This window comes from Gossypium hirsutum, chromosome A01 (genome assembly GCF_007990345.1).
Source record: "Gossypium hirsutum isolate 1008001.06 chromosome A01, Gossypium_hirsutum_v2.1, whole genome shotgun sequence".
NCBI lineage: Eukaryota > Viridiplantae > Streptophyta > Magnoliopsida > Malvales > Malvaceae > Gossypium > Gossypium hirsutum.
In genome coordinates, this window is record NC_053424.1 from 87669100 (window position 1) to 87686046 (window position 16947).

The following is a 16947-nucleotide window of genomic DNA, read 5'->3' on the forward strand; positions in this document are numbered from 1 at the left end:
ATTACACGGGGTACCTATTTCTATCGTGTCGGATAGAGATCTGAGATTCACCTCCCGATTTTGGAAGAAATTGCAAGAAGCTTTGGGTACCAAGCTGCATTTTAGCACTTCTTTTCACCCCCAAACTGATGGTCAATCCGAGCGGATAATTCAGATACTTGAGGATATGTTGAGATGTTGCATCCTCGAGTTCAGTAGTTCATGGGAACGGTATTTACCTTTGATTGAATTCGCTTACAACAATAGTTTTCAATCAAGTATTAAGATGGCACCTTACGAGGCTTTGTACGGCCGTAAATGCCGTACACCATTGTTTTGGACCGAGCTCGGTGAAAGTAAAATTTTTGGAGTTGATTTGATTAAAGATGCCGAACAAAAAGTAAAGGTAATCCGGGAAAGTCTGAAGGTAGCCACAGATCGTCAGAAATCGTATGCGGATTTGAAACGAAAGGACATTGAATATCAGGTGGGAGATAAAGTGTTCCTTAAAGTTTCGCCTTGGAAAAAGATACTCAGATTTGGCCGTAAGGGCAAATTGAGTCCGAGGTTCATTGGGCCGTACGAAATATCCGAAAGAATTGGTCCAGTTGCATATAGGTTGCTTTTACCCCTGAACTTGAAAGGATCCACAACGTTTTTCATGTTTCGATGCTTCGACGTTATAGATCTGATCCTTCGCACGTAATAAGTCCCTCCGAGGTTGAAATTCAAGCCGATATGAGTTATGAAGAAGAACCGATTCGTATCCTGGCCCGTGAAGTGAAGGAGTTACGAAACAAAAGGGTTCCTTTAGTAAAAGTGTTATGGCTTAAGCATAGGATGGAAGAAGCTACTTGGGAACCCGAGAACTCTATGAAAGAACGATACCCAAACCTATTTACCGGTAAGATTTTCGGGGACGAAAATTTCTTAAGTGGGGGAGAGTTGTGACAGCCCTAAATTGACCCTAGTCGAAAAGTGGTTTCGGGACCACTAAACCGAGTCACAAAAATAATTAGATGTTATATTCTATGTTTATTTCATGTGAAAGTACATGTGTGAAAATTTCATGCTTTGATTTTGCCAATTGTGAGTGAAATTATGAAATATGACTCATGTGAAAATTTTTGCAAATGCTATGGGCTAATTTATAGTGGCCAAATAACTTATAGTATGAAATAGGTGGATTTGCATGTCAAATTTCCCACCTTAAAACATAGTGGCCGGCCATGATGGGCATGATAAGCATTTGTGCAAATTTTTTTATATTGGAATTATGGCATAAGTATGGCACAAATAAAAAAATGTTATTTTGTGTCATAAAATGTTAGTAATAAAATAAATAAAAGAGAGAATAAAAGAAAAGTAATGAAAAAAAAAGGATCATCATTCATGTTCTTGCTAGCCAAATCTAAAGAAAAAAAAATTTGTTCATCTTTTATCATCCTTGGCCGAAAATGCTAAGAAGAAGGGGGAAGGGGAAGTAAAACATTCGGCCACTCCTTCTAGTCTTGAATAAGGTATGTAATTCATGGTAGCTTTTGGAAATTGTTGAATGTATTAAGCTAGTTACTAAGTCCCTTAGTTAGCCCATGTTCAAATCTTGAATCTTGTTGGTAACATGAGCAATCGGCCATGAGAAAATGTTCAAGAAATGGTTGTTGTTCATGTTATTTGGATGAGAAACGAGTTAAAATGGTCTTGGTGTAGTTGCCGAATTTGAATTAGGAAGTTATTGAGTAATGTTTATACCTTAAGTGATAGAATAGAGTGAATGCTTGGAATGTGATATGTGTGAATTATATGTTAAATTAAGGTTTGCTAAGCTAGCTATTAAGGTGAAATGCAAATGTTAGTATTTGATTTGGTAATAATCTGCTTGGGGACAGCAGCAGTAAGGTGATTTTGGAAAATCGCCATAATTTGTAGGAGTTGAATTAGAAGCTGAGTAAATTATGTCATTAAAGCTTGAAGAGTCTATTTTCTTACAAAAGAAACTATAAAAACAAAAGAGTTACCGATCTTGAGATATTTGAAGTATTGTGGGGCTGAGTCAAAACGACTACTAGATTCCCTGTTCTGTTTTTAGAAAATCATTATAAATTGTACAAAAATGATTATAAGATAAAATTTATATGCTTAGACTCCTTAATGAGTCTAGTTACAAATGAAATCAAATAAAACACATTTTGAATTCTGTAAAATGAGAAATTTGATTCGTAGTGAAGAGTGGTCAGATTAGTCAAACAGTGAAACAGGGGAAATTTTAAGAAAAATCTGGTATTGATTGGCCAAGCCTAAAATTCTGAAAATTTTATGGATGGAAGATATACGAGTCTATATTCAGGGAAAATTAACGGCAAGTGATTTGAAGTTTTGTAGCTCCAGTTATAAATAATTTAGTGACTACTGCTCAGGAAAAATAGCTCGTAGTGAATATGTGATTTGTTGTAAACATTAATAAAAATTTGCTAATGAATTATTTATTGATTTTTATAAAGCTTACTATAATCTATGTGTGTGAAAGTCGAATCAATATATATATTATTCTGAAAGTAATACTTGAATAGTCGATTAATGACTATTTTAAAATTTGTTGAACTTAAGCTCAAGAGCAAAGGGGAACTAAATCCGATAAAGGGAAGGAAAAAGTAATTAAATAGCCATTGAAGTCGTTCGACAACATCCGAGGTAAGTCTTCGAGTAATGACCCCACTTGAATTATATTGAAATGATTAGTCATACTATGATGGATAGCCGAATGTGCATAGAGACTATGTTATAAAGCCAAATGAAATCATGCTCTTTGTGTGTGGCTATTGAGCCGAAAATTGGAAAGGTTTAATAAATGTTTTGTGTTTGAGCCTTAGTAACGAAAATAAGATATGGATGTGTTATGATTATTGATATATGTGTGCATGAGCATTTGTATATATATCCGGGCTAAGACCCGAAGGCATTTGTGCGAGTTGATATATCCGGGCTAAGACCCGCAGGCATTTGTGCGAGTTGATATATCCGGGCTAAGACCCGAAGGCATTTGTGCGAGTTGATATATCCGGGCTAAGACCCGAAGGCAATTGTGCAAGTTGATATATCCGGGCTAAGACCCGAAGGCATTCGTGCGAGTTGCTATGCCCGGGCTAAGACCCGAAGGCAATTATGCTTGTGGTAATATCCGGCTAAATTCCGAAGAAACTTGGGCATGAATGTGAGCGTTTTGTGCTGTAATAAATTCAATTAATACGCTCAACAAACCCAAACGATAAGGTATGTTTGCATGTGCTTCGGAAAAGTCGATTCGTTTTAAGTAGTATTCGTTCAATCAACTAACGAACTTTTGGGCTTTTATATGGGTTGATACCTTGTGTGTGTATATATGTTGACGAATTGTGAAGTAAGCATGATTATGAGAATGTGTATTAATAAAGTGATTCATTTAGTTATGTGAATGTAATACTTTAGTCAAAGCCGAATTCATTACTTGAAACTTACTAAGCTTTAAAATGCTTATCCCGTTGCTTTGGCTCTCTGTTTTATAGATTTTGTTCATTAGCTATCGGACTCGGGATCTTGAAGTCAAAGTCGCCCACACTATCAAAGCCCCCCCTTTTGGTACAATTTTGGTTGAACTTCGAAATGGCATGTATAGGACTACCCGTTTGTTGTGGGTCGTGGACCCTTTGGACTTGTATAAATTTTGGATAGCCATGCGAAAATGGCTTATATGTGTTTGAGTATATTGTTATAATCATTTGGTGTGGATATGCTTGACAAGGATTGGCCATGGGGATGGGTAATCACTTTCATAAATTGTGCTTTTTATGCAAAAAGGGCTAGTTGAATCATGGAAACCATGAAATAGGTAAAGTCTACCTTAAAGGCAGATGCTGACAGCAGCAGTGATGTAGATTTGGAAAATCACTAAAAATAGTAGGAAGGGAATTAAATAATGAATAAATTATGTAAACAAACCTTGATGAATCTACTTTCATAGGAAAGTAACGAAACAATCATACGGACAGTATGTTAAGAGATATTCAGGTTCTCGTGAGACAGGGCCAGAACGGTTTCTGGATTCCCTGTTCCGACTTTAGAAATTCATTATAAATTAACCAGAGATAATTAGGAGTCATACCATATATGGATAGATTCCTCTCTGAGTCTAGTTTCTATAGAAACAAACGACATCAGTATTGAAGCCCTGTACAGGGAGATATCCAAGTCGTAATGCGCAAAGGTCAGAGTAGTCGATCCCTGTAACATGGGAGACTTTGACTAATAAACTGTACTAATTGGCCCGACCAAAAATTCTAGAAAAAAATATGTAGATGGACATATGAGTCTAATTTGAGGGAAAATTTACCGAACTAGATTCCGAGTTGTGAAACTCAAGATATGATTTTTTTTAAAGCGACTAGTACGCAGATTGGCAGTGTCTGGGAAATTTTTTTATAAGGGGCTTAAAGTCTGTTAACACCTCGTGTTCGACTCCGGTGTCGGTCTCGGGTTCGGGGTGTTACATATATGTTCTGGTGGCCTAGCCACAATATCTGTATCTGGTGACTTCGTCACAATATCTGGCAGCCTCGCTGCAAATTTCTGTGGTGTGTAGCTGTTGGGTGGGTCGAGTAATCTCCCCATATGGTGTAAGGTTGGTACGGGGGTGTATACAGCTGGATTGGGTTGGGATTGCATTCACATTCTGATTTTGATTCTGTTACCTGATACTGATTCTGATTCTGATTCTGTCACCTGATTCTGATTCTGATTCTGATTCTAGTTCTGATAATGTTTCTTATTCTGTAATGGGTTAAAACCCATCTGGTACTGTCTGTTATAATGGGCTAAGGCCTAATTGATACTGAAACTGTAAGTAGGGCTGGGGCCAGACTTTTAATTCTTTTATATGGCTGACTGTTCCTTTTATATAGTAGGGGATTTTACACTGAGTTTTCGTAAACTCACCCCGTTTATTAACCTTTCAGTTAATTTCCAGCCTTAGATGAATCGGAGCTGCGAGGGGCTCAGAGGAAGCCACACACACTGTTTATTTTATAGTTTTGATTATTACTTTTAAATGTTTTATATGGGTTGTAGTAAAGCCATTGTAATTTTTTGGATTTCAAATTTGAAATTTTACTTATTGTTCTTATAATTGCTAGTATTAGAACACGGTTTTTCAAAGCAACTACTGTTGTTCAAAACATCACGTATCCGCAATTGTTTTTAAATCAAGCTTCCGCAACTGCCAAGATTTTTACAAAGTTGTTAAGAATGTTATTCAGTTGAGGTTTCTAACAAGGTTTAAAGAGGGTATAAGTTTTTAATTATTAAGAAGGGTTTTTAATGGAAACATGGTTTTCGAAAAACACTTCAATGTGACATGCCAGATTCGAGCCAAACTTCCAGGCCGGGTTTGGGGTGTTACATCAGAGTTTGTGTTGAGATGCTTAGTTTGTCAACAAGTCAAAGCCGAACATCAAGTGCCTTTGGGACTATTACAGCCTATGATGGTACAAGAGTGGTAAGGGGATAAAGTTACAATGGATTTCGTATTAGGATTACCCCTATCTCCGAAAAAGAAAGATGATATCTGGGTTGTTGTTGATAGACTGATGAAATCAGCACATTTTATTCTGGTACATACAGACTTTTCACTCAATAGATTAGCTGAATTGTACATATCTGAGGTTGTTAGATTGCACAGGGTGACAGTTTCTATTATTTTGAATAGAGATCCGAGGTTTATGTCATGATTTTGGAAGAAATTGCAAGAAGCTTTGGGTATACGATTACACTTTAGTACTGTATTTCATCTGCAAACTAAAGGTCAGTCTGAGAGAGTAATTCATATTCTCGAAGATATGCTTCGTTGTTGTATTCTAGACCTTGAAAGCAATTGGGAAAAATATTTACCTTTGGTTGAATTCGCGTATAACAACAATTTTCAATCAAGTATAAAGATGGCATCGTATGAAGATTGTATGGTCGCAAATGTTGAACTCCATTGTATTAGATAGAATTTAGTGAGAAAAAGATTCACGGGGTTGATTTGATTAAAGAGACCAAAGATAAAGTAAAAAATAATTCGCGACAGTTTGAAAGCAGCTCTAGATCGTCAAAAATCGTATGCGGATTTGAAACGTAAAGATATTGAATTTCAAATTGGCGACAGTGTATTTTTGAAAGTATCTTCGTGGAAGAAGATTCTTCATTTTGGTCGCATAGGAAAATTAACTCTGCGATTTATCGGACCGTATGAGATTATTCAGATAATATGGCCAGTGGCATATCGACTAGCTTTACCTCAGAATTAGAAAATATCCATAACGTGTTTCATGTGTCGATGTTACACTAATATAGATCGGATCTGTCACACGTAATTTATCTAACAGAGATTGAAATTCAACCTGATATGACGTATACAAATAATCGATCAGAATTCTGGCTCAAGAGATTAAAGAGTTGAGAAATAATAGCATAGCTTTAGTGAAGGTTCTATGGAAACGTCATGGTATCGAAGAAGCTATGTGGGAACCTGAGGAAGCTATGAGAAAATAGCACCCTAACCTTTCTGGTAAGATTTTTGGTGACGAAAATTCCTAAGGGCGGAGAGTTGTAACAATCCGTTTTTAGTCAAATCAGAATAGTAGTTTTAGAACCAGAAAACCAAGGTCAAAATAATTATTTTATTATTAAATTGAGTTCTACAACATGATACTATGATTGTGTAAAAATTTTGTTAAGAAATTTTATCGTTTAAATGCTCAATTTGATAAAAAGGACTAAATTACGTAAAGTGTAAAACTAGTGTTCTATTAGCTAAAGGTGTCTAATAGCTATATAACTTTAATGTAGAGGTCCTTATGTGGTAATTAGCCCATTTATAAAGTTAATGGACATTCTTGGACATGTATTAACTAATTTTAATGTTTTATAACCAAGATTAAAATAGTAAATTATTAAATAATTTAGTAAAAATAATAGAAACATAGTATCATCTTCCCAAATAAGCTTCCACCACTGAAATTAAGAATTAAAAACACCATTAAAAGAGCTTTAAGGTTCGACCAACTACCTTTTGTGCATGTAAGTTCATTTTTGTCCTATTTTTAATGATTTCTATGTTTTCTGAGTAGTTGTAACTTAATCTAGCTAGCCCAAGGACTAATTTGCAAAAATTTTAAAGGTTTAGGGTTTTTCTATTGATGAATGTACATGTATTTTGATGTTTGATGATAGAAAATGTATGGTTGTTATTAGATAAACAATATTTGTAAAGTGATTTTTGGTAAAATTTCCAATTAGGGATTAAATAGTGAAATGTGTAAATTTTGTGGTGGAAATGTGAAATAAATGAAAAATATGAGCTGCTATGACAATGATGGAAATTCGGCTAGCATGGGTAGGAACCTAATTGCATGAATTTGTATTTTTATGAGCTAAGGACTAAATTGTAAAAATATTGAAATATTAGGGGAAAAAGAGTCAAGTTTCCATAATATGCATTTTGGGTTAAATTAAATAGAATGATAATTAAATTAGTTAAATTTGATTACAAATAGATCAAGAAAAGCGAAGTCCGGATCTAGATCGGGGAAAGAATAAAGTATTGGATTGGTCGATCCATTTCGTCGTTTTTACGATCGAGGTAAACCCGTATGTAAATAAGCATTATTATAATTGTGTTTTAAATGCTTTAATATTGAATTAATTGTGAATACAACCTTATGTATATGTTCGACGAAGATTCAACAATGTAAAACCCCGGTTGAACCTTAGGAATAGATTAGGATACGAATAACATGTAATTAGGGGTTATGTGATTTGAGTGCTGGTCCGTACGTCCTACTGATGGTTGAGTTATTCGGCATGTGTTACAGATTCTCGTCAGCTTGTGTGAGCAGCACCATGTAGCTACATCTTGACCGTCAGCTTATGTGAGCAGACTCGTTGATAGCTCAAAAGTGAGTATTATATGAGATTGAGATAGCTTCAGCTATGTATTGGCACTTAGGGTGCGAGATTCCTAAGTATCCAATATTATTCCAAATGGTTCAACGGGTAAATCAAGGATATAAATGAGTATGAGATTGATACGAGTTGGTACAGATATGTACATGAACCATACAAGCATTGAACTGAAGAAACTTGTGAACGAATATGTGATAGGTTTGTGGATCAATATGAGTTATAGTATGATTTGTTTAATTGCTTAAATTGTGTATATATGGTAAGTTAATTTTATTACTATACGAATTTACTAAGCTTTATAGCTTACTCTATTTGCTTTTATGTGCTTTATAGTGATTATCGAAGCTTCCTCAGATTTGGGAATTGTAACAACCCGATTTCAGGCCTAGTCAGAACAGTGGTCTCGGGACCACAAATCCAAAGATAGAAAAATTATTTTTATTATTTTTATGAGGTTATAGTATGATATTATTAGTGCATGAAAAATTTGGTGGGTTAATTTCAATGTTTTCAAGCTCGATTGCTAAAAATGACTAAATCGCATAAAAGGCAAAAGTTACATTTTAGTAACCAAATGTGTTAAATAGCTAGAGAATCAAAATTGGGGGATTTTAAAGGGAAATTACACCCTTTTAATAGTGTTGGCCGGCCATGTGATGAATTTTAAACAAATAGTCAAAGTATTAGGTGGATGATGTCATGATTTGGTGATAAAACAATGCCTAAAAGCCTAGATATCATTTCCTTCTTCTTCATCTTCTTTCTCCACCAAAAATATCAGAAAAAATGGAGTTTTGAAAGCTGAAAACTTATAGGAACTTATTCCTCTCATAATGTAAGTGATCTTGATGATTTTCTTGATGATTTTTACATTTTTAGTATGCTTGTTTCATGGGCTTTCAAATGAGGGGTCTATTTTGCGTAATGATTGAAAGTTTAGGGTGTTGCCATGAAATGATTTGTGATGTTTGTTGAGTTTTTATGGAAGAATATGAGTCCTAGTTGTGTTATAAACAACTTTTGTGAAAGGTGGTAGCATGAAAACACCTAAAAAGACTATTTTGCATAAGTTGCAAAATGGGTGGTTAGCGTGTAAAATAATGAGAATTTGGAATTGCTATAGTAGCAAAAAGAGTTTAGCTAGGCTTGAAATACGAAGAAATATGATAAAAATTAATTTTCGAACATAGGGGTAAAATGGTCATTTTACCAAGGCCTAGGGGCAAAATAGTCATTTTACCAAAGTTGTGAAATTATGAATGCCTAATTGTGTTTAGTGACTAAATGGATGCATAATGTTATATAGATCAAGATTTTCCAAAACCGAGCCTAGACCGAGGTAAAGCCAAGCAATCTGATTAAGCTGTGTAGTCAAGCACTTTTTGTAATCCGAGGTAAGTTTATGTAAATAGTATAACTACATTGTTAATACTAGTATCCATATTGTCATTAAATTGATATTGTACGAGTTGTTAAGTTATAAATTGTGACAGCCTTAAAGTGACCCTAGTCGGAAAGCGGTTTCGGGACCACTAAACCGAGTCATAAAAATAATTAACCGTCATAGTTGATGCTTATTATATGTATATATGTATGTGTAAAAATTTCAGTTTGAATTTTTTTAATTGTAAGTGAATTTTATTAAATAGGACTTATGTGAGAAAATTTAGAAATGTGTCAGGCAAATGCAAAGTGGCCTATTAATGCATGTTATGAAAATGAGGGGTTTGCATGTCAAATTGCCCAAAATTAAAGCTAGTGGCCGGCCATGCTATGGGTGGAAACATGTTGTAAACATGTTGTGTTAGTGTGTTATGTTAGAAAGAATAAAAAAAAGGGGTTAGTATTAAAGTAATGCAAAGGGAAGGGTGGTGAAAACAAAGTTGTCTCATCCATGTTTCCCCCCCCCCCCATTGCCGTGAATTGAAGAAAGAAAACAAAAAAAAAAGTGTTCATTCATGAACATCTTTGGCCGAATAGAAGAAAGAAAGGAAGGGAAAGAGCTTGGAGAAAATCGGCTATGGTGGTTCACTAGATTAAGGTATGTTTAATGTTGCTTTGAAAGTTCATACATCCCTTGGATGATTAGTCTAAATTCTAACTATCTCATGGATGGATTTGGGGTTATTAGAGAGTTAGTACTCGACTAAGAGGCTTCAAAAGTTTTAGTTGAAGCCTTGATACTATTAGCATGTTAGCTATATGGATGTGTTATGATGCTTGAGGTGTTAGATAAATTTGAACTCATCACCAAGTTCTTTAAGCAACCCAAGTTAAAAGTTTCGTATTGAGGTATCTTGAGCATTCGGCCATGGTAGGAAGTAGAAGAGAAATATGGTTGTTGTTAGATGAAGTAGAGTCCAACAAATGAGCACATATGTGCATTAGTTGCTAGATGGAGAAGAATCGGCTAGCAAGTTGTGTGCTAAGGCCGAATATAAGTTTGAACATTATTGAGTAATGTATGTGTTTTGGAATTGAGGGAATGGAGAGTATGCTTAAATTGTGTTATGAACAATTATATGTTAAATCAAGGTTTGCTAAGCTAGCTATTAAGGTGAAGTGCAAATGTTAGTATTTGATTTCTAGTGAATATATGTGTATTAGCCGAGTTTTGAACTTGAAACAAAATGGTATTTAGTCAATGCAAGTGACCATATTTGTAGAATGTATTAAGTACACAATCGGCCTCAACATAGACATGCATATTCGGCCACATGAATGAGTACATAGGTTGATGTGTATGTTCGGCCATAGGTAAGCATACTGATGGCTTTATCTTGACTTAGAAAATTCGGCTAAGGAGAATATTGGCTAATATGTTGAGTTGATTCATGATTTCATATGTATGTGACTTTAATGTCTAATGTATATATATGGGCTAAGTACCTTGAGTTCCTCTTTTCGATACTCAAATGATTAAATCAATTTATTTGTTAAATTAAGCTCAAGAGCAAAGGGGAACTAAATCCGATAAAGGGAAGGAAAAAGTGGTCGAATAGCCATCGAAATTGTTCGACAACATCCGAGGTAAGTTTTCGAGTAACGAGACTTAGTTTATGATTTGATTAAGTCATGACGTATGAGCATAACAAATATACGGTGATATGATGATTCTACTTGAATTATATGTTGAGTTAATTAGTCTATACGTATGACGGGTGGCCGTATGTGCATAGAGATCGTGTCATAAAGCAAACTAAACCATGCTGTTTGTATGTGGCTAGTGAGCCGAAAATGGGATTGCTCAATACGTGACTTGTGTTTGAACTCTAATTATGAAAATGAAATATAGATGTGTCATGATTTATTGATATGTGCATGAATATTTGGATGATAACCGGGCTAAGTCCCGAAGGCATTTGTGCGAGTTACTATATCCGGGCTAAGTCCCGAAGGCATTTGTGCGAGTTACTATATCCGGGCTAAGTCCCGAAGGCATTGGTGCGAGTTACTATATCCAGGCTAAGTCCCGAAGGCATTGGTGCGAGTTACTATATCCGGGCTATGTCCCGAAGGCAATCGAGCGAGTAGCTATATCCGGTTAAATCCCGAAGGTACTTGGCTTGGGAATGAGCGACCTTGCTGTAATAATTTCAATTAATACGCTCGTAAAATCCCAGCGATGAGGTATGTTTCGTATATGCATTGAATTAGTTGATCCCTTACAAATAGTATTCGCTCAGTCGATAAATGAGCTACCGGCCTTTGGCTAAGTTGATCTTTTGTGTATGAATATAAGGGTTGGTAATGTGAAGTAAGTATGATATTGAGAATTTGTGCATATGAAATTATCCGTTTAGCCATATGAATGCTACACTTTAGTTGTGTCTAATTTCATGGCTCAAAACTTACTAAGCATTAAATGCTTACTCCGTTTCTTTGAATCTCTGTTTTATAGATTTTGGTTCGTCAGCTATCGGACTCGGGATTTTCGAAGTCGAAGTCGTCCACACTATCAAAGCCCCTTTTGGTACACTTTTGGTTGAACTTTGAAATGGCATGTATAGGACTACCCTTTTGTTGTTGGTCATGTACCCTTTGGTTTTGTATAAATTTGGATAGCCATGCGAAAATGGCTTATATACACTTTGAGCATAGTATTATAATCATTTTGTATGTTGTTCATTAAGAGGCATGGAAATGTTTGGAAATGATTAGCCATTGGAATGGTTAATCACAATCATATTTTGTGCTATATATGCTAAAGGGTTAGTTAAATAATGGAAACTATGTAATAGGTAAAGTCTACCCTAAAGGCAGATGCTGACAGCAGCAGTGGTGAGAATTTGAAAAATCACTAAAAATAGTACGAATGGAGTTAAATAGTGAATAAATTATGTAATCGAACCTTGATAAATCTAATTTCATATGGAAGAAACGAAACGGTCATATGAGTCGGATTTTAAGAGATATTTAAGTTTTCGTGGAACAGGGCCAGAGCGATTTCTGGATTCCCTGTTCCGACTTTGGAAATTCATTATAAATTAACCAGAGATAATTAGAAGTCATGTCATATATTTATAGATTCTTTTTCGAGTCTAATTTCTATAGAAACAAACAGCATCAGTATTGAAGCCCTGTACAGGGAGATATCCAAGTCGTAATGCATGAAGGTCAGAGTAGTCGAACCCTAAAATAGGGGATACTTTAACTAATAAACTGTACCAATTGGCTCGACTAAAAATTCTAGAAAAAAATTTATATATGGACATATGAGTCTAGTTTCAGGAAAAATTTACGGAACTGGTTTTCGAGTTTTGGAACTCGAGATATGATTTTTAAGGTGACAGTGACCCAGTTAGCCAGCTCGTCTGGAAATTTAAAATGGACTGTGCAAATAAGTGAACTAAGTCTGTTAACCCCTCGTGTCCGACTCCGGCAACGGTCTCGGGTACGGGGCGTTACATAAATTGAGAATGCCTTGCAATATTTGAGAGAGTAGAAATATCCCGTTGAACCTTAGGATATGAATTGGATATTCGTGCCAAGACATTGGGTGATTTGTGAGCCAGTGTAAGACCATGTCTGAGACATGGCATCGGCATCCAGACGAGGGCTAGTGTAAGACATGTCTGGGACATGCATTGGCCTCGACAAAGATAGCCAGTGTAAGACGTGTCTGGGACACGCATCGGCTAAGAGTTGTACTAGTGTAAGACATGTCTGGGACATGTATCAGCACACATATATGAGAGCTAGTATAAGACCATGTCCGGGACATGGCATCGGCAATTTATTCCATGTTGAAGGTTCATACAATATCCAGTAATATCCTTAACGGTTCAATAGTGAAAGTTTTAGTTCAATTTTGATAAAGAAAGGATGATCATGTTACGAGTGTTATAGCTACCTATACGATAAGCATGAGTAACGAGCTTAATTTAGAAAATGAGACTCGAGTAGATGATAATGAGTAAGTTAAGTTATGTTTACCTTTGAGCTATAAGCATGATGGCAAATGGTGAGATTGTTGTTGTATATTTATTTATATGCAACTTACTAAGCTTTATGCTTACTTTCTTTCCTTTCCCTTTTCTTTCAGTAATGCCAAATTGTTCAAGGATCCCTTGAAGTTAGAGATACCGATCACACTATCAACTGCAGCATTCGGTATAGTTTGATTTATATTTTTAAAGGTGGCATGTATAGGGCTAGACTAGTAAGTTGTATTATTGAGAAATTGTTCATGTATTTTGGCTTAAGATATAAGCCCTCCATTTTGTATTAAGCCTAGATGATGGCTATTATTCATTTTGGTAATACATGTGATGTTCCTTCTTGAATGAATTGATGTCTTTTGGGATGGAATTAGCATATTGAAATGATATTGTGTAAGTTGTGCAAAATGAGTGATAAAATGGCTTGAAAGATAGCCTAGTTTGTCCACACAGGCGTGTGCCCATGCCATGTCATAACATCAGTATGCATGCTAGTGGTACACGGGCAAAAGACACGGCCGTGTGTCTCGGCCGTGTGAAGGACACGATTATAGGGCACGGATGTGTGCTTGGGCCGTGTGGTTTTGGCAGAATGTCTAAGTTTTCAGACACGGGTTCGAGACATGAGCGTGTCCCTGTCACACAGTCGTGTGTTCTATATCCACACGGGCGTGTGAGGTCTTTATGTATGAAATTTTTTAAGTTTTTTATGAGTTCTCGGTTGGGTTCCGAACTACCCCGGATGTATGTTTTAGGTCTCATAAGTCTGTATATGAGACAAATTGCTTGTGAAAAGAGAAGTTTTTAAATTGTTTGAAATTTCACGGCCCAGTTTTATACAGTTGGTCGAGTTTGAGTCAGGTAGCATCATGAACCCTATCCTAGCATTGGATACGGGCGAGGGGTGTTACAGGAATTGTAGGAGATCTCATCACACTATTGAGCTATCATTTTGGTACTTTTGAACTTATGTATTTGGTTATATGGCATGTATAGAAATTATGGTCATTTTGGTATATATGTTAGTAATGGATTTAGCCATTTAATTTGGCTTGTAAATGATGAATAGTTGGTTATGTGTATTGCCATGTGACTTGACTTATCTTAGTATAGTTAGTGGTGTATATATATATGTGCAAAAGGCCTTTTGATATGTTGTGTATAATTTTCATTTATATGCTTGTTGTGAATTGATATTTGGAGTATCAATTGGTTGAATTTAAGATTGGTATGCTTGTGGTTTTAGGTAAAGTGATGCATAGTTGAAAGTGACCATATTGATGATTTGAGAATGCGAATTTTGGTATGAAATTAAATGGCTTATTGTGATACTTGTGTATTTTATGATTAATGGTATGGATTTGGCATGAATTAGGCTTGATTGAGATTGGCTGAAATGCCTATTTATGCAATGTTAAATGCCATTTGGTTTATGTAGGTGATTGAAAGTTTGGGTGAGAAAATGGCTTAGCAACTAGCCTATTTTTGTCCACACGGGCAGAGACACGAGCGTGTGTCTCAACCATGTGTGACACACGATCAGGTGACACGGTTGTGTGTCCCCTAGTGTTTAATTAGAAATCAAGTCAATATGCTCCACACGACCCAGCACATAGGCGTGTGATTCCGAAAACCCACCTAGTATTTGCTTGGCTCTCGTTACCACAAAATATCTTTGCTATACCAAAATCTGAAATTTTTGAATTTAGTTCATCATCTAATAAAATATTACTTCCTTTTAGATCTCTATGAACAATTCGCAATCTTGAGTCCCTATGAAGATAGAGAAGTCCTCGACTAATTCCTTCTATAATATTGAGACATTTTTTCAAATCAAGAAGTTTTTGTTTTTCTGCATCTAAATATATTTTTAAAAAAATTCAAATATGTTTGGGACGGCCTAGCACACGGCCTAGCATAAGGCCGTGAGTGGCCATTTCGAAGGGTACACGGGCTAGTCACACAGGCTTGTGTGTTGGCCATGTGACCCAAGTCAGAGAGTTACATGGGGTCAGACATGGGCTGGGACACATCCATGTGATCCCATTTTGAATGTCCATACGGCCTATGACATGGGCGTGTCTTTGGTCATGCGAGACACAAGGCTGAGCCACATGGGCGTGTGTCCACTGTATTTTGTAAAATTTCTAAGTATTCCAAAAATTTCTTGAGTTATTGGTTTAGTCCCGAACCACTTCTAATGCATGATTTGAGCTTAGTAGGCTCATATTAGGGACAATATGATTGATTATGAATGACTTGTATTTAGAAATGGAAAATGTATGTGAAATGTATGTTTGTTTGTGAAATAAGTTCGGTAATGCTCCGTAACCCTATTTTGGCGACGGAAATGGGTTAGGGGTGTTACATATAGCTTCTTGGCTTGCTCACAGTTTTGAAAAATTTGATCAACCGTTGCTACTGGTGAGGATCCAACAAGATAGGGAATGTGCAGTGGGGGGTCTGACCATATAGCGCTTCATAGGGAGTAGTTTGAATAGCCGAGTGATAGGTAGTGTTGTACCACCATTCTGCTAGTAGTAACCACAATAACAATTCCTTAGGGCATTCACCTATCATATAATGCAAATATCCTTCCAAAACAACGGTTCAAAACTTCTATCTACCTATCTATTTGAGGATGGTAAGCAATTGATAAATGCAGCCTAGTCCCCATTTGTTTGAACAGTTCTTGCCAAAAATTACTGAAAAAAATTATGTCACCATCTGACACTATGGACTCTAGGGCTTCATGCAATTTATAAATATGCCTCATATAATCCCGAGTAACAGTCAGTGCTATGAATGGGTTAGTAAAGGCCAAAAAGTGCACGTATTTGGTTAACCAATCCACCACTGTAAGGATCACATTTTTGCTTTAATATTTTGGAAGACCTTCTACAAAATCCATACTAATGGCCTCCCATGCTCAATTCAATATAAGGAGGGGTTGTAAAAGCCCTAAAGAAGCAGACAAATCAGCCTTACACTTTTAACAAGTAAGGCATTCCTTAGTCCACATCTTCACATCCCTAGACAAGCTCTTTCAGTAGACTAATCCTGATAATCGATGCCTCATAACATGTACACCCAAATGACCTCCCATAAGGCCACTGTGAAAGTACTCAAACAACTCTTTTCTAAGATCAAGATCATTACCTGCTATTGCCTTCCCTTTCCTTCTAAGCATTTTTCCATCCCACGAGTATTTGGGATGGGAATGGGATTGAGGATCCCGTTGAAGTTCTTGACATATTTTTGCAAGTGTGGATTAGTGAGACATGGTTCCTCAATTCGAGTCCACACGTCTAACCATGATATGCTGCTGATGCATTGCAAAAAATGCCCTTCATGAACCATTTGAGACAAGGCATCATCCACCTTGTTTTGGCTACCTTTCTTGTAGGATATATATTAATCGTACCCGAGCATTTTCACTATCCATTTTTGTTGAAACGGCGTGATTGGTTGTTTGTCAACCAAAAATTTCAAGCTGTCATACTCTGTTCTGATCTAGAACCTCCTACCAACCAAATAAGCGTGCCATTTT